Genomic DNA, 25,559 nt, shown 5'->3' on the forward strand with positions numbered 1-25,559 from the left:
TTTATTGGTCATTCTGAGATATGTCTTTTTCTTTGCAATTCTGCCTATATTCTCTCAGTTGGTAGTGGATGTAAATGCCACTTGGTTATTTTAGCATATTGGACAAAAGGCTTGTGGGTTGTAATTTGCAATGAGCATTTCTGAAACCCAGTTTTGTTTCTGTCATTCTGAATGAGAAAGTACCACACCGAGCAGTGGAAGTTATTTTCTGCCTCATCTACTGGGTACAAAATGACTATAATCTTTTTCAATCATCCCTCTCTTCCTTATGCACCTTTGGGAGGAAGCGCAATGGTTCCCTAATTACATTGTGGGATACGTTAAGCATGGAGGAACAAGTTTGAGATGAGACCAAGCGAAATCTTGTAAATCAATGACTTGTAAACATCTGTAAGCATCGCTAAACTGTTCACATTATGCTCGACAATACTTTCAAACGAGACAACTGAACCAACCTGTATTTTCTTCTGAAAATAACAGCCAAAAAGAAGAACAGAGTACCCGTGTTGCCAATGCGACAGCAGATGTAGCTACTCGCTTACCATAATGAAACCCCCTAGTGGTTAGAGCGTTGGGCCAGTAACCGAAAGGTTGCTCGATCGAATCCCAGAGTTGACAAGATAAAAATCTGGTGTTCTGTCCTTGAGCAAGGCAGTTAACCCATTGTTCCCCGGGTGCCAAATACGTGGATGCCGATTCAGGCAGCCCCCCGCACCTCTCTGATTCAGAGGGGTTGGGTTAAATGCGGAAGACACATTTCAATTGAATGCATTCAGTTGGAACTGACTAGGTATCCCCCTTTCCTCTTCCAGTGGACAGTGTGAAGTTGTCCTTAAGGCCATTTCTCCAGATCAGCCTAATGGATTTAGCAAGGCAGAGGAGGACCTGATGTCCAATTGATGACTATGGACTGCAGACATCTATCCAGGGCCTCTCCAATGAATGCACAAGTCAATGCTAACCTTCTGGCCCAATTATTCCACTATATTCACACTGGCCTTAAAATAATGAGCTGGCAACACATCGGCAGGGTGAGGGCATTGAGAAATAGAGCATAAACAACTACAGGACAAACTGTGTAGCAGTGTATCCATCTAGACTGAAGACATATATACTGAAAACTTAAGCTCATGATTAGCTGTAAGAGGGAGGGTGAAAAGGGGTGATTTTCAGGCCTGGATCAAATACCATACATATGTCAAATTCTTGAGCTGTGCTTGATTTACATTGCCTGTTACATTGCCTGTTGCAATGTAATCAAAGTGATAGTCTCCCAAGTGGAAACGTCAAGCTAATGAGTTTATTTTTCATTTTTGTTTCATACATGAGCACATGATTTGGAACTGTTGGGAGTCCACAAGAGAATTATGGCATGGTACAATACCACATTACAGGGAATTTGTGTGACATATTATTCATTCTGAACATATTTAACTGTGAACATTAGACTGTTTTACAAATGATAATTCTCTCTCACATCCTAAAAGTGGAAGAGCTTAGTGATTTGATTCTGGGACCAGTGGGTTCAGGTTAGCTGCACAATTCTCCTATAGAGCTGTTAATTATAGGCTGGAGGAGGAGACACTGAAGGCACAGTGGACGCCAACAGGTCTGACTCTATGCTTTTAAAAACTTTATCTAACCCTATCACTCCAGTATCCCTGCACATTGTATGGTATTGGCACTGACCCTGGATCTGACCCTGTATATAACTTACTTACTTTCCCATCTTCTTCTTATTTCTATTTATTGTGTGCTTTTGTTCTAATGTATTTCTAATTTTATTTTTATTATTTTTAATATCTTTACTAGTGATATTGATTACTGCATCGTTGGGAAAGCGCTCACAAGAAAGACATTTTACTGTACTTGGCATGTGACAATAAAACTTGAAACTTTTGAAATGTATTCAATGTAACAAATATTTTGGAGTTTCCTCATCAGCCAGACAGACTTGATCACGCCCACAGTATGACCAGATTCTCTTTGATCTGGGCTTGGGAGAGGTCAAGCGGGTGATTTAGCAATGCCTGCCTGGTTAAATAGGGTCTTGTCAAAGCTGGAGTGACAAGGCCGGTTGGGTTTGAAGATTTAATGGTGCATTAGTCGAACAGGTCTGCGTGAGGAGAAGGGGCCTTAGTCCTCAGTTTCTGTGCTGGTGTGAGACGAGCCAGTGTGAGCCATCAGACCCGGCACAGCACAGCGTTGAAAGTAATTGGGGCCTACTTAAAATGCATCTGAACAACAACATCAACAGAGCTGTTCTCTGACCTGTCATTTCTCACTCTCTGCTCATGACACTGTTTGACAGGGTTGAACCGGGTCTGATGCTGATGCACAAGCCTCTCTGCTCTTCCACACCAAATCACATTTTGTGTCACCAATTGGAGAGTTTACGCAGAAGCATTATTTTCTTTTCACAGCGACTAAACGTCAAACTATAATTGAATCAATAACCAGGCGTAGCGAGAGGTGGAAGTTTAGGATTGATTAAACAGAGCTCCTGCTATGAGGCGAGGGAGTGCATGTATTGACATTATGCAATGTACAGTTGAAGTTTGAAGTTTGCATACACCTTAGCCAAATACATTTAAACTGAGTTTTTCACAATTCCTGTCTTTTAATCCTAGTAAAAATTCCCTGTTTTGGGTCAGTTAGGATCACCACTTTATTATAAGAATGTGAAATGTCAGAATAATAGTTGAGAGAATTATTTATTTCAGCTTTTATTTCTTTCATCACATTCCCAGTGGGCCAGAAGTTTACATACACTCAATTAGCATTTGGTAGCATTGCCTTTAACTTGGGTCAAATGTTTCGGGTGTCCTTCCACAAACTTCCAAAATATGTTGGGTAAATTTTGGCCCATTCCTCCTGACAGAGCTGGTGTGACTGAATCAGGTTTGTAGGCCTCCTTGCTCGCACATGCTTTTTCAGTTCTGCCCAGAAAATGTTGTACAGGATTGAGGTCAGGGCTTTGTGATGGCCACTCCAATACCTTGACTTTGTTGTCCTTAAGCCATTTTGCCACAACTTTGGAAGTATGCTTGGGGTTATTGTCCATTTGGAAGACCCATTTGCGACCGAGCTTTAATTTCCTGATGGACGTCTTGAGATGTTGCTTCAATGCTTAAATATATCCACATAATTGTCATGCCTCATGATGCCATTTATTTTGTGAAGTGCCCCACAACATGATGCTTCCACCCCCGTGCTTCACGGTTGGGATGGCGTTCTTCAGCTTGCAAGCCTCTCCCTTTTTCCACCAAACATAACGATGGTCATTATGGCCAAACAGTTCTATTTTTGTTTCATTAGACCAGAGGACATTTCTCCAAAAAGTACGGTCTTTCTCCCCATGTGCAGTTGCAATCCAAATTCTGTTTTTTTATGGCGGTTTTGGTGCAGTGGCTTCTTCCTTGCTGAGTGGCCTTTCAGGTTATGTCGATATAGGACTCGTTTTACTGTGGATATAGATACTTTGTACCTGTTTCCTCCAGCATCTTCACAAGGTCGTTTGCTGTTGTTCTAGGATCGTGTTGCACTTTTCGCACCAAAGTACGTTCAACTCTAGGAGACAGAGCGCGTCTCCTTCCTGAGTGGTATGACGGTTGCGTGGTCCCATGTTGTTTATACTTGCGTACTATTGTTTGTACAGATGAACGTGGTACCGTCAGGCATTTGGAAATTGCTCCCAAGGATGAATCAGACTTGTTGAGGTCTACAAATATTTTTCTGAGGTCTGACTGATTTCTTTTGATTTTCCCATGATGTCAAGCAAAGAGGCACAGTTTGAAGGTAGGCCTTGAAATACATCTACAGGTAAACCTCCAATTGAGTCTAATTATGTACATTATCCTATAAGAAGCTTCTAAAGCCATGACATAATTTTCTGGAATTTTCCAAGCTATTTAAAGTCACAGTCAATGTATGTAAACAGTCAATGTATGTAAACAGTTAATGTACGTAAACTTCCAACCTACTGGAATTGTGATAAAGTGAATTATAAATTAAATAATCTGTCTGTATACAATTTTGCTTGTGTCATGCACAAAGTATATGTCCTAACCGAATTGCCAAAACTATAGTTTGTTAACAAGAAATGTGTGGAGTGGTTGAAAAACGAGTTTTAATGACCCCAACCTAAGTGTATGTAAACTTCTGACTTCAACTGTATCAATGCGTGGGTTTGGTTTTTGTGGTGCCATGGCAAATACTGGCTTTGTGAGTCCAGCGCTGCACTGAGAGAAAACACTATCTTATCAATAATTCAAATGGACTATATATCTCTGCTGTAAATACAGCATGTGTATCACTGCTATTCAACAACGCAAAAGATGTTGTCTACATTAACCTCAAGTAACTCCAGCAAAATGCGAAAGTCAGATTGCATCCTGTGCCAATCCTGTTTCATACTGTGTAACATGGATGATTGAGCCGCTGAAGCAGAAAATGAGTTAGCATTCAGGGCCCGTGGCGAAAATGGTCATGGTCTTAGTAATGTGTTTGTGGGGGATTAGTAAATCTGATTGGTCTCAGATCTAAAAAAAAATTGTCAATGGATGTCGAAATGGACTAACCCTGTTTATTACTGCTGCTGCCTTGTCAGCTTTTTACAGGGAGAGACCCTGTAAACTGTGGATTGAGCAACACAGGTGGAAGTGAGAGTGCAATGGTATCTGTATGCAGTGGGGAACCAACTGTGAGGACCTTCTAATGAGGGCCTTCTACGCCTTCAGAGAAAGCCTAAGGATTAACAAAATAATTTCTGTAGTTTTAAAATATAAATTTCCTTTTAATTAATATTTCATATTTTAAATTATATTTAAATGATATTCTAATCATATTATTATTTTATTATTCTGATTTAAAGGGTTAATTTGGTATTTTAAATTCAGGCTGTAACAACAAAACGTGAAAATAGTCAAATACCTTCTGAAGCCACTGTAGATAGAAGTCATCTGCCATCAACTGTATAGACGGGTGGGTTGTTTAGCAACAAAACCGATTTGTGCCAAATCATGTAGAAAAACAGGTAGGGGTTGCCTTAGAATTAAATGATTGTTGACAACATGTAAACTATATTTCCTCCCCAAATCTTTACTGAAAAACATAAGTACATTTGCACAATGAGCACTTGTTGTCTCTCAAATACATCATTACAGTTGTTGGTTAGTGAATTTTAGCCATATTAGTACAGATGTGACAAGAGTCAAAACACTACAAAACAAGACATGGCATCAATAACAAGATACAAGAAGCTGAAACGAACCACCAAGTATTTCCCACATTACAGCTTCTTGCCATTGTTGAGAGCTATCTGACCATCCAGAATCAGCACACGGACTTCTTCCCCATCGACGCGTGCACATCGTTTATGTGGCGTTGTCAGCTAACTCATCTATTGAGACAGAATTTTGGAGTGACAGTGGAATCAACCAATTACATTTTGACTTGTAATGGGTGGGACCGTTTTGACAAAAACTAATGTGAGCAGTAGTTTTCCCGCGGTCTAGCTAGCGAGGATGTTGTTTCCAATTTGTTAGCTTCACCCATTTCAAGATTCATTTTAAGTTTAAAATTGTCATCATCTGTTGAGTGGCCGGTCGGCCTTGTCTCAGATCGGCCTTGTCTCAGGATGGTAAGTTGGTGGTTGAAGATAACCCTCTAGTGGTGTGGGGGCTGTGCTTTGGCAAAGTTATATCCTTCCTGTTTGGCCCTGTCCGGGGGTGTCCTCGGATGGGGCCATAGTGTCTCCTGACCCCTCCTGTCTCAGCCTCCAGTATTTATGCTGCAGTAGTTTATGTGTCGGGGGCTAGGGTCAGTTTGTTATATCTTGAGTACTTCTCCTGTCCTATTCAGTGTCCTGTGTGAATTTAAGTGTGCTCTCTATAATTCTCTCTTTCTCTCTTTCTTTCTCTCTCTCGCTCGGAGGACCTGAGCACTAGGACCATGCCTCAGGACTACCTGACATGATGACTCCTTGCTGTCCCCAGTCCACCTGGTCGTGCTGCTGCTCCAGTTTCAACTGTTCTGCCTTATTATTATTGGATCATGCTGGTCATTTATGAACATTTGAACATCTTGGCTATGTTCTTGTCACGCCTTGGTCATTGTATCTTGTGTTTTTGTTATATGTTTGGGTAGGCCAGGGTGTGACATGGGTTTATATGTTGTATTTCGTATTGGGGTTTGCATTAATTAGGAGTGTGTATTAGTAGGGGTGTGTCTAGTTAGGCTTGGCTGCCTGAGGCGATTCCTAATTGGAGTCAGCTGATTCTCGTTGTCTCGGATTGGGAACCGTATTTAGGCAGCCTGAGTGCGCGTTGTATTTCGTGGGCGATTGTACCTGTCTCTGTGTTAGTCACCAGATAGGCTGTAATTAGTTTCACTCGTTTGTTGTTTTCGTATTTTCAGTTATTTCATGTACCGCTTTATCTTCATTAAAAGTCATGAGTAACCTACACGCTGCATTTCGGTCTGACTCTCTTCAAATGACAGACGAAGTTCATTACAGTTCTGTTATAATCTCCACCCGGCACAGCCAGAAGAGGACTGGCCACCCCACATAGCCTGGTTCCTCTCTTGGTTTCTTCCTAGGTTTTGGCCTTTCTTTGGAGTTTTTCCTAGCCACCGTGCTTCTACACCTGCATTGCTTGCTGTTTGGGGTTTTAGGCTGGGTTTCTGTACAACACTTTGAGATATCAGCTGATGTACGAAGGGCTACATAAATACATTTGATTTTATTTGATTGGAGTGGAACTGTGTTTTCTATTGCAGCTCACTTGCTATTATTAGCTATCGCTTTGAAAATAACTTGTGTGTGAATCCTTGTTGCATTTAAACTTTAGGTCACCGGTTACTTTGTGTGCTGATTGCTGAAAGGGAAAAAGATGTTTGCAACGGGAAGTAATAGTTGTACATTTCGATTAGGAAATGCTTAGCCTAATGGTTGTGTTTTTGTATCCGTATGACTGGGACCTACTGGTTTATTATTTCTGAGTGAATGGACTGCTTATCATTAACATCATGCTGTGTGTGACTGCTGTCTTTTTGTCAGCCCTATGTGTTTTCCAAAATCGAGCTCTCATACTACGATCGCTGTCCTTTCAGCATTAAGGAGCCTGTAACATTCACATAATTTGTGTCAAATGTTGTTGCTTTTGGTGATAATGATGGTATTGTGTAAGGAGTGTGGTTGTTGTTGCTGGTAGCATTATCCGTGCGGGTGCTGCTCTGTGAGAGTGGCAGCCCAAACCGTTGCTCAGCCTCAGGCCTGTTTGATTCAGTTGGGCGCATTTAGTGATGCTATGTTTCTGTTATTTTTCTTTCTTGATATTTTAGTTAGGTGCAATGTGTTCAAAGACCCCCCCCCCTCCCCCATTGAAGGTCTAGAGGTCCAATAGCCATGGTTCACCACTGTCTGTATGTATCCTGTCACTGGGGCATTTCTGTGTGGCTCTGGCTCTCTCTCTATAGGGGTGGAGGTTTCTGCATGAGGCCATTATAGAGTGTGATTTGTTTTCCCTCTTTATTGTCTTGAAAGGTCATTGGCTTTTTCTCCCTCCATCCATTTAGTCAGAAAATGGCGCCTAATTCTTTGTCAAATCTGATGGATTTATAGCATGGCCCTTGGCTTTTGTCCCCAGTGTTATTAAGGGATGTGTGTGTATTCCAGGGCTTATTGTGGTCCGCTGTTGACATTATTACGGTTTAATCTGAGTTATCACAGCAAGGATGTTTTAAAATGACATGATGTGTGTCAATGATCTTACAAGCCTCCTAGGCACTCATAGTGCTCCTTCTTTACACAATATCTGCCTGTAAAACGTATTAGAATTCGGCGCAGAATGCAAAGCTTTCTGTACAATGGCATGGGACAGAGACAATGTAAGCTGCCCATGTTGGACAACGACATCAAGACCATAGAACAGAACATGCTGTCTTTGTCGATACATTAAGGGATCCTCGCAGCTAGCCTCCACACTAACCTACTGTACCATACTGTCACCCTGTCAGCAGTCTAGTCCTGCACGTTGCAGCCTATATTCTTCTCTAAGCTCCCCGTTGAGAGGAGCACTCTACAGCCTGCGAAACAAGCTGTGAAACTAAATTATAGGTTGAGGTCATTCTGTAAGAAGGAAAGATGGGTGCAACATAAACACTTCTGTTATGTCAGTGTTGGAGAAACACTTAGGCAGTAGACTGCTGTGGATAGAGGAGAAAACACAGCCATGCTACTGTGCCATCCTCTCCTCTCCCATGTAGGCAGAATACAGTGTGACAGCAACAGACAGGGGTGCAGTGGGGCAGGTGCTGGAGTCAGGGGTCAGGGGCTGCACTTTATTACTCTGCCCATAGCTACTCAGCTATTACTCATGTGTTTGTGATGGTGATATGCCTCTGACTCAATGTTCTGTGTGTGTGTGTGTGTGTGTGTGACACGTGTGTCAGTGATTGTGTGTGTCTGCATGTGCCTCTCATGTGGAGCTGCTGCTAATCTCCAACAGACATGCAGACAGGCCTGATAGATGTGAACATGACTGATACTACATTGCCAGCTGTCTCTAATACCCCCTATCCGTCCTCTCCTCTGCTAACACAGCCCCAAGGGGAGATCCAAGTGCGAACACAAAATCAGCATAATGAGATTTATGCATAAAATACCTGGCTGCCAAAATCCATTAAGAAAAAGGTGAGACATGTATGAATGGATCAGCCTCATTGGCTGCAGTGGTAAACAATATCCAGCGAGCTTGGCCAGCGTTAGTGGGGGGTGAATCACACCTGAGACAGAAGCGTGAGTGATCATGCGATACAGTACACAGGCCCTACATGGAGGGGTCAAATTTGGAACTCAAGCTGAAAATGCTCTGGTCTGCCCCCCAGCAGCAATAACAGCAGCAATAACAACAGCAATCACAACAGCAATAACAACAGCAATAACAACAGCAATAACAGCAGCAATAACAACAGCAATAACAGCAGCAGTAACAACAGCAATAACAACAGCAATAACAACAGCAATAACAACAGCAGTAACAGCAGCAATAACAGCAGCAATAACAACAGCAATAACAACAGCAGTAACAACAGCAATAACAATAGCAATAACAACAGCAATAACAGCAGCAATAACAACAGCAATAACAACAGCAGTAAGAAAAGCAGTAACAGCAGCAATAACAACAGCAGTAAGAAAAGCAGTAACAGCAGCAAAAACAACAGCAGTAAGAAAAGCAGTAACAGCAGCAATAACAACAGCAATAACAACAGCAATAACAACAGCAGTAACAGCAGCAATAAAAACAGCAATAACAACATCAGTAACAGCAATAACAATAGCAATAACAACAGCAATAACAGAAGCAATAACAACAGCAATAACAGCAGCAGTAACAACAGCAATAACAATAGCAATAACAACAGCAATAACAATAGCAATAACAACAGCAATAACAGCAGCAAAAACAGCAGCAATAACAGCAGCAATAACAACAGCAGTAACAACAGTAATAACAGCAGCAATAACAGCAGCAGTAACAGCAGCAATAACAATATCAATAATAACAGCAATAACAGCAGCAGTAACAGCAGCAATAACAGCAGCAATAACAACAGCAATAACAATAGCAATAACAACAGCAATAACAATAGCAATAACAACAGCAATTACAACAGCAATAACAGCAGCAATAACAACAGTAATAACAACAGCAGTAACAACTGTAATAACAGCAGCAATAACAACAGCAGTAACAACAGTAATAACAGCAGCAATAACAGCAGCAGTAACAACAGCAATAACAATAGCAATAACAACAGCAATAACAATAGCAATAACAACAGCAATAACAACAGCAGTAACAGCAACAATAACAGCAGCAATAACAACAGCAGTAACAACAGCAATAACAGCAGCAATAACAGCAGCAATAACAGCAGCAGTAACAGCAGCAATAACAATAGCAATAACAACAGCAATAACAGCAGCAATAACAGCAGCAATAACAACAGCAATAACAACAGCAATAACAACAGCAGTAACAGCAGCAATAACAGCAGCAATAACAGCAGCAATAACAACAGCAATAACAACAGCAGTAACAACAGCAGTAACAGCAGCAGTAACAACAGCAATAACAACAGCAATAACAACAGCAATAACAGCAGCAATAACAACAGCAATAACAACAGCAGTAACAACAGCAATAACAACAGCAATAACAACAGCAGTAACAACAGCAATAACAACAGCAATAACAGCAGAAATAACAAGAGCAATAACAACAGCAGTAACAGCAGGGGCACAGCTGCTGTCTATGGAGTTAAAGGGCTTTCTGGAGGGGGAGAGGTAGAGAGGGGAGGGAGAGAAGGGAGATAGGAAGGGAGAGAAGGGGAAAGAGAGAGAGGGTGAGAGGGGAGTAGGAGAAGGGGAAAGGGAGAGGGAGAGGGAGAGGGAGAGAGGGAGAGAGAGGGGAGGAGGAGATAGAAGGGTACGATAGAGCAGAGTACAGATTCTCTTCTCTTGGTGGGCAGCCAGCAGACAAACACAAGCAGCAAGCACAATGCCCCATGGAGCCACAACATCCTCCTCTAGCTCTAGGCCTGACAGCTTGTTTTGCAGAGTACATTTTATTCTAAGTTTGCTTTTCAGCTGTTTATTAAAAGGCCAGTGGAGAGTGGTGGCCAGATAAGAAGTGGAGAGTAAAGTAAAGTAATCCCTCCTTCCCTTCCTCTCTCCGTGCCTTGCTCCATCCGTCCCTGAGGTCGGCATTTAACTGGTGGTGGCAGCTCTGAGTGAATGAATAATGTAGCACAAAGGGGTCTGGCCACGCTGACGTCACTCTGGGAACAATCGCTGTGGTTAATATTCATTGCATGGAGATTTGCAGGGTAAAGGGAGAGCCCCTGTGAATCACTTTACACTCGGCTTCTGTACAGCAAAATTCCTCTAGCTCTGTAATCTGAATGGGAAGGTGGCAGACGCCATACCACTGGTGGCAAGTCTGCCCTGGTTTTATTGTTGCCCAGACTGGAAGAGGATGAATGCAGACTGAGGGGAGAGTTTCTCTCTTAGAAATGGTGCAGGTGTGTGTGAAGAGTGCAACATTATGCTTGCTCCTGTACCCTTTCCACACCTTGTCTTACGATGGTAAAGTTCCCTGAATCTGCGGAAACCACTACTGCGTTCAAACAGCAAAACAACATGTTTTGAGCTGGCATCAAAAGAGTTGTGAACTGCACCCAGTGGAACAAGGTTGAAGACTCATATCAGTGCAGTCAGATTGAAAGTAGATGGTCTTTACAAGCAGCCACATGCTGGTCTTACTTTTCGGTAGCTCTAGAACTCTGACAATCTCTTTTTAAAACTATCTTGCAACGTTTTGGCTACAGTGGCGAAGTCTTTTCTCCTAACTCTGGCCTGGCGGTGATATACATGTTAACCCATGAGTTAGGGCTGACCGTTTTATGGGTATTTCTTACCATCAGCATTCTACACTATGTACTGTTGGTCCCAAAGGGTACTGTATGACACATAATCCAATGACAGGCTCTGCTCAATAAATTAGATCTCGATGCCATTTGCTGACATAGTTGGACTGAAGCAGGGGCTAAATATGTCCAGGCTCACACAGACAAGCAAACAGACACAGAGATAGTCAGAGAGGGAGAGAGAATGGTATAAGCACACTGTTACACAGGTGAGAGACAACAGAATACCCCAGGAAACGACATATATACAGTTGAAGTCGGAGGTTTACATACACTTAGGTTGGAGTCATTAAAACTCATATTTCAACCACTAGTTTCTTGTTAACAAATTATAGTTTTGGCAAGTTGGTTAGGACATCTACTTTGTGCATGACACAAGTAATTTTTCCAACAATTGTTTACAGACATATTATTTCACTTATAATTCACAGTATCACAATTTCAGTGGGTCAGAAGTTTACATACACTAAGGTGACTGAGCCTTTAAACAGCTTGGAAAATTCCAGAAAATTATGTAATGGATTTAGAAGCTTTTGATAGGCTAATTGACATCATTTGAGTCAATTGGAGGTTTACCTGTAGATGTATTTCAAGGCCTACCTTCAAACTCAGTGCCTCTTTGCTTGACATGGGCAAATCAAAAGAAATTAGCCAAGACCTAGATTTTTTTTTGTAGACCTCCACAAATCTGGTTCATCGCCTGAAGGTACCACATTCATCGGTACAAACAACAGTATGAAAGTATAAACACCATGGGACCACGCAGCCGTCATACCGCTCAGGAAGGATACGCGTTCTATCTCCTAGAGCTGACCATACTTTGGTACGAAAGTGCAAATCAATCCCAGAACAACAGCAAAGGACCTTGTGAAGATGCTGGCAGAAACAGGTACAAAATAATTTATATCCACAGTAAAATGAGTCTTATATCGACATAACCTGAAAGGCTGGTCAGCAAGGAAGAAGCCACTGCTCCAAAACCACCATAAAAAATACTACGGTTTGCAACTGCACATGAGGACAAAGATCGTACTTTTTGAAGAAATGTCCTCTGGTCTGATAAAATACAAATAGAACTGTTTGGCCATAATGACCATCATTATGTTTGGAGGAAAAAGGGGTAGGCTTGCAAGCCGAAGAACAACATCCCAACCATGAAGCACAGCGGTGGCAGCATCATGTTGTGGGGGTGCTTTGCTGCAGGAGGGACTGGTGCACTTCACAAAACAGATGGAATCATGAGGCAGGAAAAGTATGTGGCTATATTGAAGCATAATCTCAATATATCAGAATATCAGAAGTTGAAGCTTGGTCACAAATGTGTCTTCCAAATGGACAATGACCCCAAGCATACTTCCAAAGTTGTGGTAACATGGCTTAACTTGGGTCAAACGTTTCGGGTAGCCTTCCACAAGATTCCCACAATAAGTTGGGTAATGTTTGGCCCATTCCTCCTGACAGAGCTGGTGTAACTGAGTCAGGATTGTATGCCTTCTTGATAACACACGCTTTTTCAGTTCATGCCAACAAATGTTCTATAGGATTTAGGTCAGGGTCACTCCTTAAAACCTGTTAGGGATAGGGGGCAGTATTTTCACGTTTGGATGAAAAGCGTGCCCAGAGTGAACTGCCTGCTACTCAGTCCCAGTTGCTAATATATGCATATTATTAGTATATTTGGATAGAATTCACTCTGAATTTTCTAAAACTGTTTGAATGATATCTGTGTGTATAACATAACTCATATGGCAGGCGAAAACCTGAGAAAAATCCAACCTAGAAGTGGGAAATCTGAGGATTGTAGTTTTTCAACTCTTGGTCTATCGAATACACAGTGTCTATGGGGTCATCTTGTACTTCCTAAGGCCTCCACTAGATGTCAACAGTCTTTATAACCTTGTTTGATGCTTCTACTCTGAAGGAGGGGGGAACGAGGGCTCTTTTAGTCAGTGGTCTGGCAGGGTGCCACGAGCTGGTGACGGGCGTTCACGTGAGAGTTAAATTGAGTTCCATTGCATTTCTGACGACAAAATAATTCTTTGGTGGGAACATAATTGAAGATTTATGTTTTTTATTTTTATATATATATATTTTTACCCCGTTTTCTCCCCAATTTCTTGGTATCCAATTGTTTTGGTAGCTACTATCTTGTTTTATCGCTACAACTCCCGTACGGGCTCGGGAGAGACAAAGGTTGAATGTCATGCGTCCTCCGATACACAACCAAACAGAGACGCACTGCTTCTTAACACAGCACGCATCCAACCTGGAAGCCAGCCGCACCAATGTGTCGGAGGAAACACCGTGCACCTGGCAACCTTGGTTAGTGCGCACTGCGCCCGGCCCGCCACAGGAGTCGCTGGTGCGCAATGAGACAAGGATATCCCTACCGGCCAACCCCTCCCTAACCTGGATGACGCTAGGACAATTGTGCGTCGCCCCACGGACCTCCCGGTCCCGGCCAGTTACTTCGTTTGACATGTTTCGACGGACTATAATGGAACTTTTTGACTTTGACTGCTCGCGCATCGTGAGTTTGGATTAGTTTACTAAATGCACTAACAAAAAGGAGGTATTTGGACATAAAGATGAACTTTATCGAACAAATCAAACATTTATTGTGGAACTGGGGTTCCTGGGTGCATTCTGATGAAGATCATCAAAGGTAAGTGAATATTTATAATGCTATTTCTGTTTGGCTTGATTTGTTGTCTGAGCGCCGTACTCAGATTATTGCATAGTTTGCTTTTTCCATAAAGTTTTTTTAAAAAGTATATCTTTAATTCTGGGAAGAACACTTGTATCATTTATCAATGTTTATTATGAGTATTTTTGTAAATTGATGTGGCTCTCTGCAAAATCACCGAATGTTTTGGAAGCAAAACATTACTGAACGTAACGCGCCAATGTAAACTGAGATTTTTGGATATAAATATGCACTTTATCGAACAAACACACGTGTTGTGTAACATGAAGTCGTATGAGTGTCATCTGATAAAGATCATCCAAGGTTAGGGATCGATTTTATCTAGATTTCTGCTTTTTATGACTCCTCTGTTTGGCTGGAAAATGGCTGTGTGTGTTTTTGTGACTTGGCTCTGACCTAACATAATCATATGTTGTGCACTCGCTGTAAAGCCTTTTTGAAATCGGAAACGATGGATAGATTAACAAGAAGTTTCTTTCATTTGGTGTATTGCACTTGTTAATGTATGAAAGTTACATATTTCTAAAAAATATTTTTGAATTTCGCACACTGCCTTGTCAGCGGAATGTTGTCAAGGGGTGCCACAGAAACACTTCTGGAGAACCCTGTTTGCCTCGAGAGTTCGACGCTTTCGGCTTATAGGCCTACATTTAAGCAGTGCCGCTAGCGGAACCCCTAGCCATAAGAAGTTTTTAAACAACATGATATGCCAGGAAACAACATGGATATGACTGGAAACAATATGGGTATGCCAGGAAACAACATGGATATGCCAAGAAACAACATGGATATGCCAGAAAACAACATGGATATGCCAGTAAACAACATGGATATGCCAGGAAACAACATGGATTTGCCAGAAAACAACATGGATATACCATTAAACAACATGGATATGCCAGGAAATAACATGGATATGCCAGGAAACAACATGGATATGCCAGTAAACAACATGGATATGCCAGGAAACAACATGGATATGCCAGGAAACAACATGGATATACCAGTAAACAACATGCATATGCCAGGAAACAACATGGATATACCAGGAAATAACATGGATATGCCAGGAAACAACATGGATATGCCAGGAAACAACATGGATATGCCAGGAAACAACATGGATATGCCAGGAAACAACATGGATATGCCAGGAAACAACATGGATATACCAGGAAACAACATGGATATGCCAGGAAATAACATGGATATGCCAGGAAACAGCATGATATGCCAGGAAACAACATGATATACCAGGAAACAACATGATATGCCAGAAAACACATTGATATGCCAGGAAACAACATGGATATACCAGGAAACAACATTATATGCAAGAAAACAACACAAATATACCAGGAAACAACATGAATATGCCAGGAAATAACATGGATATGCCAGGAAACAACATGGATATGCCAGGAAACAACATGGATATGCCAGGAAACAACATGGATATGCCAGGAAACAACATGATATGCCAGGAAACAACATGAATATACCAGTAAACAACATGGATATGCCAGGAAATAACATGGATATGCCAGGAAATAACATGAATATACCAGTAAACAACATGGATATGCCAGGAAACAACATGGATATGCCAGGAAACAACATGATACGCCAGGAAACAACATGGATATGCCAGGAAACAACATGGATATACGAGTAAACAACATGGATATGCCAGTAAACAACATGGATATGCCAGGAAATAACATGAATATACCAGTAAACAACATGGATATGCCAGGAAACAACATGGATATGCCAGTAAACAACATGGATATGCCAGGAAACAACATGGATATGCCAGGAAACAACATGGATATGCCAGGAAATAACATGAATATACCTGTAAACAACATGAATATGCCAGGAAACAACATGGATATGCCAGGAAACAACATGGATATGCCAGGAAACAACATGGATATGCCAGTAAACAACATGGATATACCAGTAAACAACATGGATATGCCAGGAAACAACATGGATATGCCAGGAAACAACATGAATATACCAGTAAACAACATGGATATGACTGGAAACAATATGGGTATGCCAGGAAACAACATGGATATGCCAAGAAACAACATGGATATGCCAGGAAACAACATGGATACGCCAGGAAACAACATGGATATGCCAGGAAACAACATGGATTTGCCAGAAAACAACATGGATATACCATTAAACAACATGGATATGCCAGGAAATAACATGGATATGCCAGGAAACAACATGGATATACCAGTAAACAACATGCATATGCCAGGAAACAACATGGATATACCAGGAAATAACATGGATATGCCAGGAAACAACATGGATATGCCAGGAAACAACATGGATATGCCAGGAAACAACATGGATATGCCAGGAAATAACATGGATATGCCAGGAAACAACATGGATATGCCAGGAAACAACATGGATATGCCAGGAAACAACATGGATATACCAGGAAACAACATGGATATGCCAGGAAATAACATGGATATGCCAGGAAACAGCATGATATGCCAGGAAACAACATGATATACCAGGAAACAACATGATATGCCAGAAAACACATTGATATGCCAGGAAACAACATGGATATACCAGGAAACAACATTATATGCAAGGAAACAACACAAATATACCAGGAAACAACATGGATATGCCAGGAAATAACATGGATATGCCAGGAAACAACATGGATATGCCAGTAAAAAACATGGATATGCCAGGAAACAACATGGATATGCCAGGAAATAACATGGGTATGCCAGTAAACAACATGGATATGCCAGGAAACAACATGGATATGCCAGTAAACAACATGGATATGCCAGGAAACAACATGGATATGCCAGGAAATAACATGGATATGCCAGGAAACAACATGCATATGCCAGGAAACAACATGGATATGCCAGGAAACAACATGGATATACCAGGAAACAACATGGATATACCAGTAAACAACATGGATATGCCAGGAAACAACATGGATATGCCAAGAAACAACATGAATATACCAGTAAACAACATGGATATGCCAGTAAACAACATGAATATACCAGTAAACAACATGGATATGCCAGGAAACAACATGGATATACCAGGAAACAACATGGATATACCAGTAAACAACATGGATATGCCAAGAAACAACATGAATATACCAGTAAACAACATGGATATGCAAGGTGCTGACACCAAATAATGTGTCATGTAGTGTAGTTTGGATTAAATGTAAATAATATGTCCAAGTATGGAGTAAGAACACTGACAAAATACAATTTTACAGTGGCTTGTTTATGCCAACATGAGAGCTACAAAAACATGTTTGTCCAGCGTGCATGATTTCATGATGGGTGTCAACATATTTGGACAGGACGAGTCAGAGCTTCCAAGGAAACTTGGCTGATCCAGCTTGACACGTGTATGGACTTGGGACAGTGTCCCTGACTGGGGTAATTGCAGCCACATCGAGCTGTATTTTCTATGAAAGAACTGGGAGCCTTGTTATTACCTTTAGAACACTACCTTGTGGCACAATTGTCACTCTAAATGAATGATTTATACAATTAGCTATTGCACCCAGCAAGATTATTACTGCTTGTCTTCTGTCCAGACGATCCCGACCATCCTAGTGCTGCCAGTGTAAAGAAAATGGGGAGGAGTTCGAGTCCATCTCATTAACTTCGGCAACATCATCTTATTAGTATAACAGGCTCAACATGCTGCCCGTTGTCCTGATTATGTCTGGAATGTAGGAAAGAACATTAGACAATGGTTTTCTCTTTACAGATCTGGGAGGTGCTGGATGTGTTGTAGGGGAAACCGGCGCACAAAGTAACTAAATAACTCAAATTAGAAACCACAATGTGCTAATGCTTGATTAGTGTATCTACTTGCCTAGGAAGCTTTGAGTCAATCATTTTTTGTTTTATTGACAAAAATGTTTCATTCCGGCCGAATTCTACATTTTCTTGCCGCCTCTCTTTTAAAAAGAATGATTGACCCGTGGAACATTCCCTATGCATCTAATCATATATCATTTTTTATCAGTAAGAAATTGTCTTTTGATTGGCATTGTCGTTGACAATAATTATTGTATTTTCTCACAAGAATCAGATTAGACTCAGACTTGTAATGGCTGTACATTGTAACATTTGTTAAAATGAACTCATTACCTAAATTCTATGATATTTTATATGATATTTAGGCACATTCACATAATGATATAAAATGTCACTTCTTTACATACATTTTACCAGTACTACTAAGATACTACCTTAGATTTAAAAAAAAGTAATATTCATGCTTTTAAATGCTAAAAGTATCTTACGTAAAATATATTAATTTGACTACTCTGTTTTAGGTCAATATATATACAGCACCAGTCAAAAGTTTGAACACACCTTCTCATTCAAGGGGTTTTCTTATTTTTACTATGTTATACATTGTAGAATAATAGTGAAGACTTCAAAACTATGAAATAACACACATGGAATAATTTAGTAACCCCAAAAGTGTTCAACAAATCAAATGTATTTTATATTTGAGATTCTTCAAAGTAGCCATCCTTTGCCTTGATGACAGCTTTGCACACTCTTTGCATTCTCTCAACCAGTTTCACCTGGAATGCTTTTCCAACAGCCTTGAAGGAGTTCCCACACATGCTGAGCACTTGTTGGCTGCTTTGCCTTCACTCTGCGGTCCAACCCAAACCATCTCAATTGGGTTGAGGTTGTGTGATTGTGGAGGACAGGTCATCTGATGCAGCACTCCATCACTCTCCTTCTTGGTCAAATTGCCTGTACATAGCCTGGAGGTGTGTTGGGTAATTGTTCTGTTGAAAAACCAATGATAGTTCCACTAAGCACAAACCAGATGGGAAGGCGTATCGCTGCAGAATACTATGGTAAACATGCTGGTTAAGTGTGCCTTGAATTCTAAATAAATCACCAACAAAAGCACCCCCACACCATCACACCTCCTCCTTCATGCTTCATGGTGGGAACCACACAGGCAAAAATCATCTGTTCACCTACTCCGCGTCTCACAAAGACACGGTTGAAAAAGAAAACTCTCACAAAGGACAGATTTACACCAGTCTAATGTCCATTGCTTGTGTTTCTTGGTCCAAGCAAGTACCTTCTTATTATTGATGTCCTTTAGCAGTGGTTTCTTTACAGCAATTCGACCACAAAGGCCTGATTCATGCATACTCCTCTGAACAGTTGATGTTGAGATGTGTCTGTTACTTGAACTCTATAATTTATAATAATTTAGAATAATTTATTTGGGGAGCAATTTCTGAGGCTGGTAACTCTAATGATCTTATCCTCTGCAGCGGAGGTTACTCTGGGTCCTCATGAGAGCTTCATCATAGCGGTTGATGGTTTTTGGGACTGCACGTGAAGAAACTATAAAAGTTTTTTACATTTTCCGGATTGACTATCTTCTGAATACTACCCCTACCTTGTCACAACAAAACTGATTGGCTCAAATGCATTAAGGAAAGAAATACCACAAATTCACTTTTTAACAAGGCACTCCTGTTAATTAAAATGAATACCAGGTGACAACCTTATGAAGCTGGTTGAGAGAATGCCAAGAGACAAATCAAGACAAAGGGTAGAATCTCAAATATAAAATATATTTTGATTTGTTTTATGCTTTTTTGTTTACTAAATGATTCCATATGTGTTATTTCATAGTTTGATGTCTATAATTCTACAATGTATAAAATTGTGAAATAAAGAAAAAAAATTGAATGAGAAGGTGGATCCAAACTTTTGACTGGTACTGTACATCCCTAGCAGATAAAATGAAAATATGTTTTGTCCATACTGTATAGTGTATTTTTGATCCAAATATCAGTTTTAAATCAGAGAGTTTTCAATTACCCCTTATTTTTTACCAATGAAGACTGTGTTCTGTGTGTTATGGTAGCTAAGATATGTGTGTTGTTTGGATAAAAATATTATGAAACTAAAGTACCTCAAATAATATTTTCAAAATAAGAAAAAGCCTAAATGTGTTACATTGTGCCCTGGTCTCCCCTACACATCCACTGTGTTAGTACATAATCAACTGTGTTAGTATATAAGCGACTGGTAGTACAGTGTTAGTACACCGACACCTGTGTCTGACAAGGAAACAAACACAGAAACTGCATCAAAGCCCAAGGAGTTGCAAAGGTAGCGTACCTATCGAAAATGACAAAATACAACCCTCTCTCCAGAAATAACCAATAAGTTTGCCTTGTTTTTCTAAGCCCTTTTGGTTTCGTTGGACACACTTGTTATTTCTTGTTAGAGGTGGTGAAGGGTTCCCCTGAGTCGCCAGGGAAACTGTGTTTCCTGATGGTCGAGGGTACAGAAAACAAGCAGTGCATTCTTACTCTTAATGTGTTTGTACACTCACTGTGTCATTGCATTCTGTACTGTGATACTGCACACAGTCCTCAATGGGAAATACATGTAACAAAAAAATAATACTTCATATTGGACATGCTAGATCACCAATTCAAAGACACACTATAACAAGACCCTCAGCAACAAACAAAGCTTTTTAGTCAAATTGTCAGTTTGATTGACGGTAGCCGATGAAAGCTCTCCATGTGCTCTTGCTGTCTCCTGTTATTTGAGCAGGAAGGAACATGATGATTATCAGTGATTCCTCATGTCAGTCAGTCACTCAGTCAGGCCACCATCAGGTTCCCTGCTCCTTCAGATGACCCTCATGGCTCTGTAGTCTACTGCATACAATATGGATGGCTTAAATCTCCAACACTTCCACAATGCTGCTACAGCTACATGCATACAGGGAGGGACTCAGGACAAAGATGGCAATCTTCCTTCATGTTAGGATCTTTATCAGCATGAAACATTTTTAATCTTTCATTATTATGTCTCTGTTTGTGCTCCTGCTGCAAGCACCTCTTTGAATTTCTATTGAAGGGTGTAATCAAGCATGGAGAGAGAGAGAGAGAGAGAGAGAGAGAGACATAAATATGATTTACCGTGGGCTTCAGTGATGGACTGCTATTCCTAACACATGCTGTGGAAGGACTCCCGTTCATTATCAAAATCCTGGTTTTGTCCCTGCTTGTTTTGCCTCTTTCTCCTTCGCTGTGTGACTTGTCATATACAGAGACAACATTCAAAGCATCCCTTTATTTGATCCCTCTGTGGCAGATGACACCGGTATTCAATCCTTGGATGATGGATGGAGAAAAGAGGGAAAATAAAAGAGAGAGGGAGAATTTCCCCGGCTTAATTTTCTGTCCTCTCCTCAGCTCAGGATCACACACAGATACACGCAAGCAAGGGGGGATGTCAGAGAGAGACGGTGATGTGTTTTGCTCCGTGGTCGTCCTTCTCCCCTCTCTATCTGTCCCTCCCTCTTTCTTCCTCTCACTCTGTCTATCCCTGTCTCTGTTGCAGCGACTCAGCGGTTGTCTTAGAGGCAGACTGTGCTGTGCGGTCGTAACGGGGGAGATGGCTCTTCGCGTGTAGAGACATCTGTGAATGTGTTTATGTGGGACAAAAGTAGCCTCTTAGCCGAGGCAGAGACCCCCCCCCCTCCTTAGTAGAGATGGTCTCGCTAATGGCATGTACCATTAAGGCTCAGAGCAGGGTGGGCTGCAGCAGAGAGAGAGAGGGAACAGGGAGGGGGGATAGTGAGAGGCAGGCAGAGAAAGGAAGGAAACATGGTGAGCTGAGCGTATTCCTCATCTATTCTCACCTCACTCCTTTCTGGAAGCTTTCTCCTTTTCCTCTAATTTATTTTTACCTTTTACATGAGAGTATCCTTATTATGCACACTGTTTCCCTGTCAATGATCCAGCCAGTTAACCATACTGTATGTAAATCCCCCTACCACTACCGAGGCTGTTTTATCACAAAGCCTCCAACCCCATTTTCACCCTGCTACATGTATGACTTCACTTTCAGAATTCCCCATCCCCAATAAATCTGTAGATTTTTTCAGGGAAATGCTCTGAATTATTGCATAACAGAGCGTATGTTTGACAAACCCAATATTTTGGCATAAATCTATGTATTATTTCTGGAAGAACTGTAATTGTGTCGCAAATAAAGCATACATACACACGACTGACTGCACAATCAAACACGTGTGCGCACACACAAACATACGGGCGCCAGCACCCGACTATGCACATGGGCACCATTGGATGGAAAAATATTGTGGATGCAGTGTATTGTAAGACTCTCATCTCAAACGTTATGACAAGCTGTCAGTACGTACACGCTAAAATCAGATTTAAATAGCTAAGGTAATAGCAATAATTGTCAAGGATTATCCTTGTCGTCATCATTCATAACAATTTTTCCATGAACATGTCAAGCAGTTTGTTTACAGAGAGACCCAAAAAGAAGGGAAGTGTGTGTCTGCTTCAGAGTTGAGACAGCGTCTGTTGTGAAGATTTAAAACCCAGCACCACCACCTCAGCTCGGCCTCCCTCCTCAGAACAGTGTGAGCAGCCTGGCTCTCTGAGGAGCTCAACTAGGTCACCCAGCCCAGGAGAGGATACTGCTGTCAGGCCAGAGCAACACAGGGAGGCCCCTGCCCATGGTTAGTTTGGGTCTCAGACTAACATGTCAGCACCTGTAGGGGCAGGACCATAGAGACGCAGCCTATAGCGGCAAGAGCTAACAATGGCCCCAGGTATCCCCTAAAACCCTCCTCTAAGGACCCTTCAGTTCACACAGATCTACAGATCCTTGAGAGCTCTCATAGTGCACAGGAAAATGGACGCTCTGGGATGAAGGATATCATAGAGAATGTGATTACAGATTAAGATTACAGTAACTCCTCATCAAACAAAGTCTGGGCCAAGGTGTCACTGACATTATTTTAGGTAAGCCAACAATCACAATATTACTGAAAGGGTGGTCACTAGAAGATATATTCGTTACAGGGATTATATGTTTTGATTATTAAATTTTTATTTTTAGTGTATGGTTTAAATACACAAGATTAATTTTGAATTCATTGCCTGAGATAGAAAATGGTCAAGGTTGAGAGAACAACAGGGATTTCAACCTGGATGAAGCAAACATAACCTCACAAAAAGCGCCATTAATGCAATGATATTGGAGAGATTGTAAGCTCCAAGGAGCAGCAGAGAAAGCGCTCAGATAAACTAACGATTGTGTGATACATTTCACCGAGAAGCGTCAAGCAGTATTTCCGGCTTGATCTCATCAGAGCTTTGGACTTGAGTCACTCCATGTTTCACATGGTGGGGGAGAAACATGTATTTGATAGATGCATGCTTTGGGGATCTACTGATGTCACAGGAATGGGAAAGTATTATATGAAACAAAAAGGGGCTGTTTTATGTGAGAGACTCATTTTCAGTCAACATTTTAAAGCAGTTGTTGTTTGAGAGGTAATAGAGGATCCTTTGGAGCAGCTTTTATCCTCTCTTATCCCAACTGAAATAATGGGGCCACATACATAAACCCAGATATTTAGATTGATGTATTATGTGAAAATCTGAAGCAGTTTCCAATCAGACTCAAATTGAGATGGCTACATACTCTGTTTTTTGAACTATCACATATATTATTCCACACCAGATTTGTCTGTCTTAAACATTCAAAGGATCAGTGATCCTACTTGTTGTTTATTCACAGGGCATGTCTACACACATGGTGCCTCTGAGCTTCGGTAGATATGAAGGTCATGTGCGAGGTAAATATATTAGTACTTCCATCTGAGTCTGATCCGCAGGTTGGCATTTATTGTAATGAATCTTGCCCTGGAGGCATCTCTGCAGAGTGGTAACTTGTTGGATTTTTCACTGGACTTTTCATCGGGGGTCTTAAATCTTTCAGCGCCCATTATTGCTTTGGGGGTGGCTTTCCACTTTTTGGAGGAGTGTGAGTTCCCACAAGCCATCTGTTGTGTTTTTTTGGCCTAATGTGAGAGGGACATGAAGACATTGGAGCACCACAGGCAATACGGGTGGTGTTCACATGAGGAGGGCAGGAGCAACAGATGGAGAAGGCTCTGATATGGTGTCACATACATTCTGAAAGTGGTCCCGGCGTCTTTGACCCATTGATTTTTAATGCTCTGACATTTTTTCCTTTGAAGAATAAGCACTCAAATAATGAACTACCGTAGAAGGCATGCTTTGTAGTACTTTAATCAGTTTTATTCTTCATCTATCTTAGTCTTATAAAAACTATACCAAACACCTCTATACAAAAATGTGTCTTTACAATAGGCTACAAAGGTGATCTATTGAAATCAGGGGTTGGAATTATTTTACGAACGATGAGTCCTCAGAAGAGAGAGCGGGAGCGCCGAGCTCTGAGGGACTGGGCAGCATGAATTAACAAAATGTCCAGCAACCTTAATCGTTACAGGGATTATATGTTTTGATTATTAAATTTTTATTTTTAGTGTATGGTTTAAATACACAAGATTAATTTTGAATTCATTGCCTGAGATAGAAAATGTTTAGTACGGAACAGACCCCCCCACAAAAAACAATAATAATAAAAAAAATAATGTTCTGTTCCACTGTTCTGACCAGCAAAACAAGGTTCTGAACCAGTTCAAACCCAATTGTTTTTACCGGTTCATATCTTTCCTTTCAGTTCCTTTTTTAACCTGTGAAATCAACAGGTTTCTTTTTTACATTTAGCTCATTAAATTACTTCACCAATCAGTGAGGATAGACCAGGCAAGCTAGTTGTTTACATGCGTGATGGACAGACTAGCCTATGCTGCAAGATGTGACTGAAATGTTGCGGGTGGGGAGAGAGCCAGAGAGGGTTGAGGAGGAGGCTTGAAGCTCTGGGCATCTTGTTATGACATGCATTATCTGAATTAGGTCTACAGAATTATACCTAGGAGGAGAGACTTCTATGGAGGAACTGTGAATGTCCTTTGAGCTAGCTAGCTAACAAGCTTGTGTGTGTAGAGGCACCAGAATTAAAAATACATCTTACCTTTTTGTAGTTAATAACTCCAACATGAAATGAGATAGCTCAGCCTATAGTGTCATTAACTAGCATTGAAAAAGTGAATCCCTTCATCCCTAACTAATTAAAAATCTCTCTCCCTATCTTCTGAATCAAGCTTGTAACGTCAGTACAGTAGCCTATGCTTCGAAGGGGGAGGTGCAGGTAGCCTAAACACGCACACACTGGCAAATATTTTCAGCTTGCAGGCAGATGTTGGAATAAGTTTCTGAGTGGCAGAATAAGTGCTTTGTCGCATGTTTTTGTGGGACAAAAAAATGCCTGGAATGTAAAATAACGTTATTTACTGGTTCGCATGCTTTTAAAATAATAGTTCTGTTCCGGAA

General features: G+C 41.0%; 1 protein-coding gene across 4 annotated transcripts in view; it reads right to left on the bottom strand.

The window, feature by feature from the left end:
• The window catches only part of LOC124006447 (galactosylgalactosylxylosylprotein 3-beta-glucuronosyltransferase 1), a 111,807-nt gene extending 90,082 nt beyond the window's left edge, over window positions 1–21,725 (bottom strand). For all 4 annotated transcript variants that reach the window (XR_006833780.1, XM_046316469.1, XM_046316464.1 and 1 more), the window contains exon 1: window positions 21,231–21,725. The gene's annotated coding sequence lies outside the window, so the exon portion shown is untranslated. The remainder of the gene's footprint in view (window positions 1–21,230) is intronic.
• Window positions 21,726–25,559: the final 3,834 nt, after the last annotated feature.

The sequence above is a fragment of the Oncorhynchus gorbuscha genome, linkage group LG19 (assembly GCF_021184085.1).
Source record: "Oncorhynchus gorbuscha isolate QuinsamMale2020 ecotype Even-year linkage group LG19, OgorEven_v1.0, whole genome shotgun sequence".
In the NCBI taxonomy this organism is placed as follows: domain Eukaryota; kingdom Metazoa; phylum Chordata; class Actinopteri; order Salmoniformes; family Salmonidae; genus Oncorhynchus; species Oncorhynchus gorbuscha.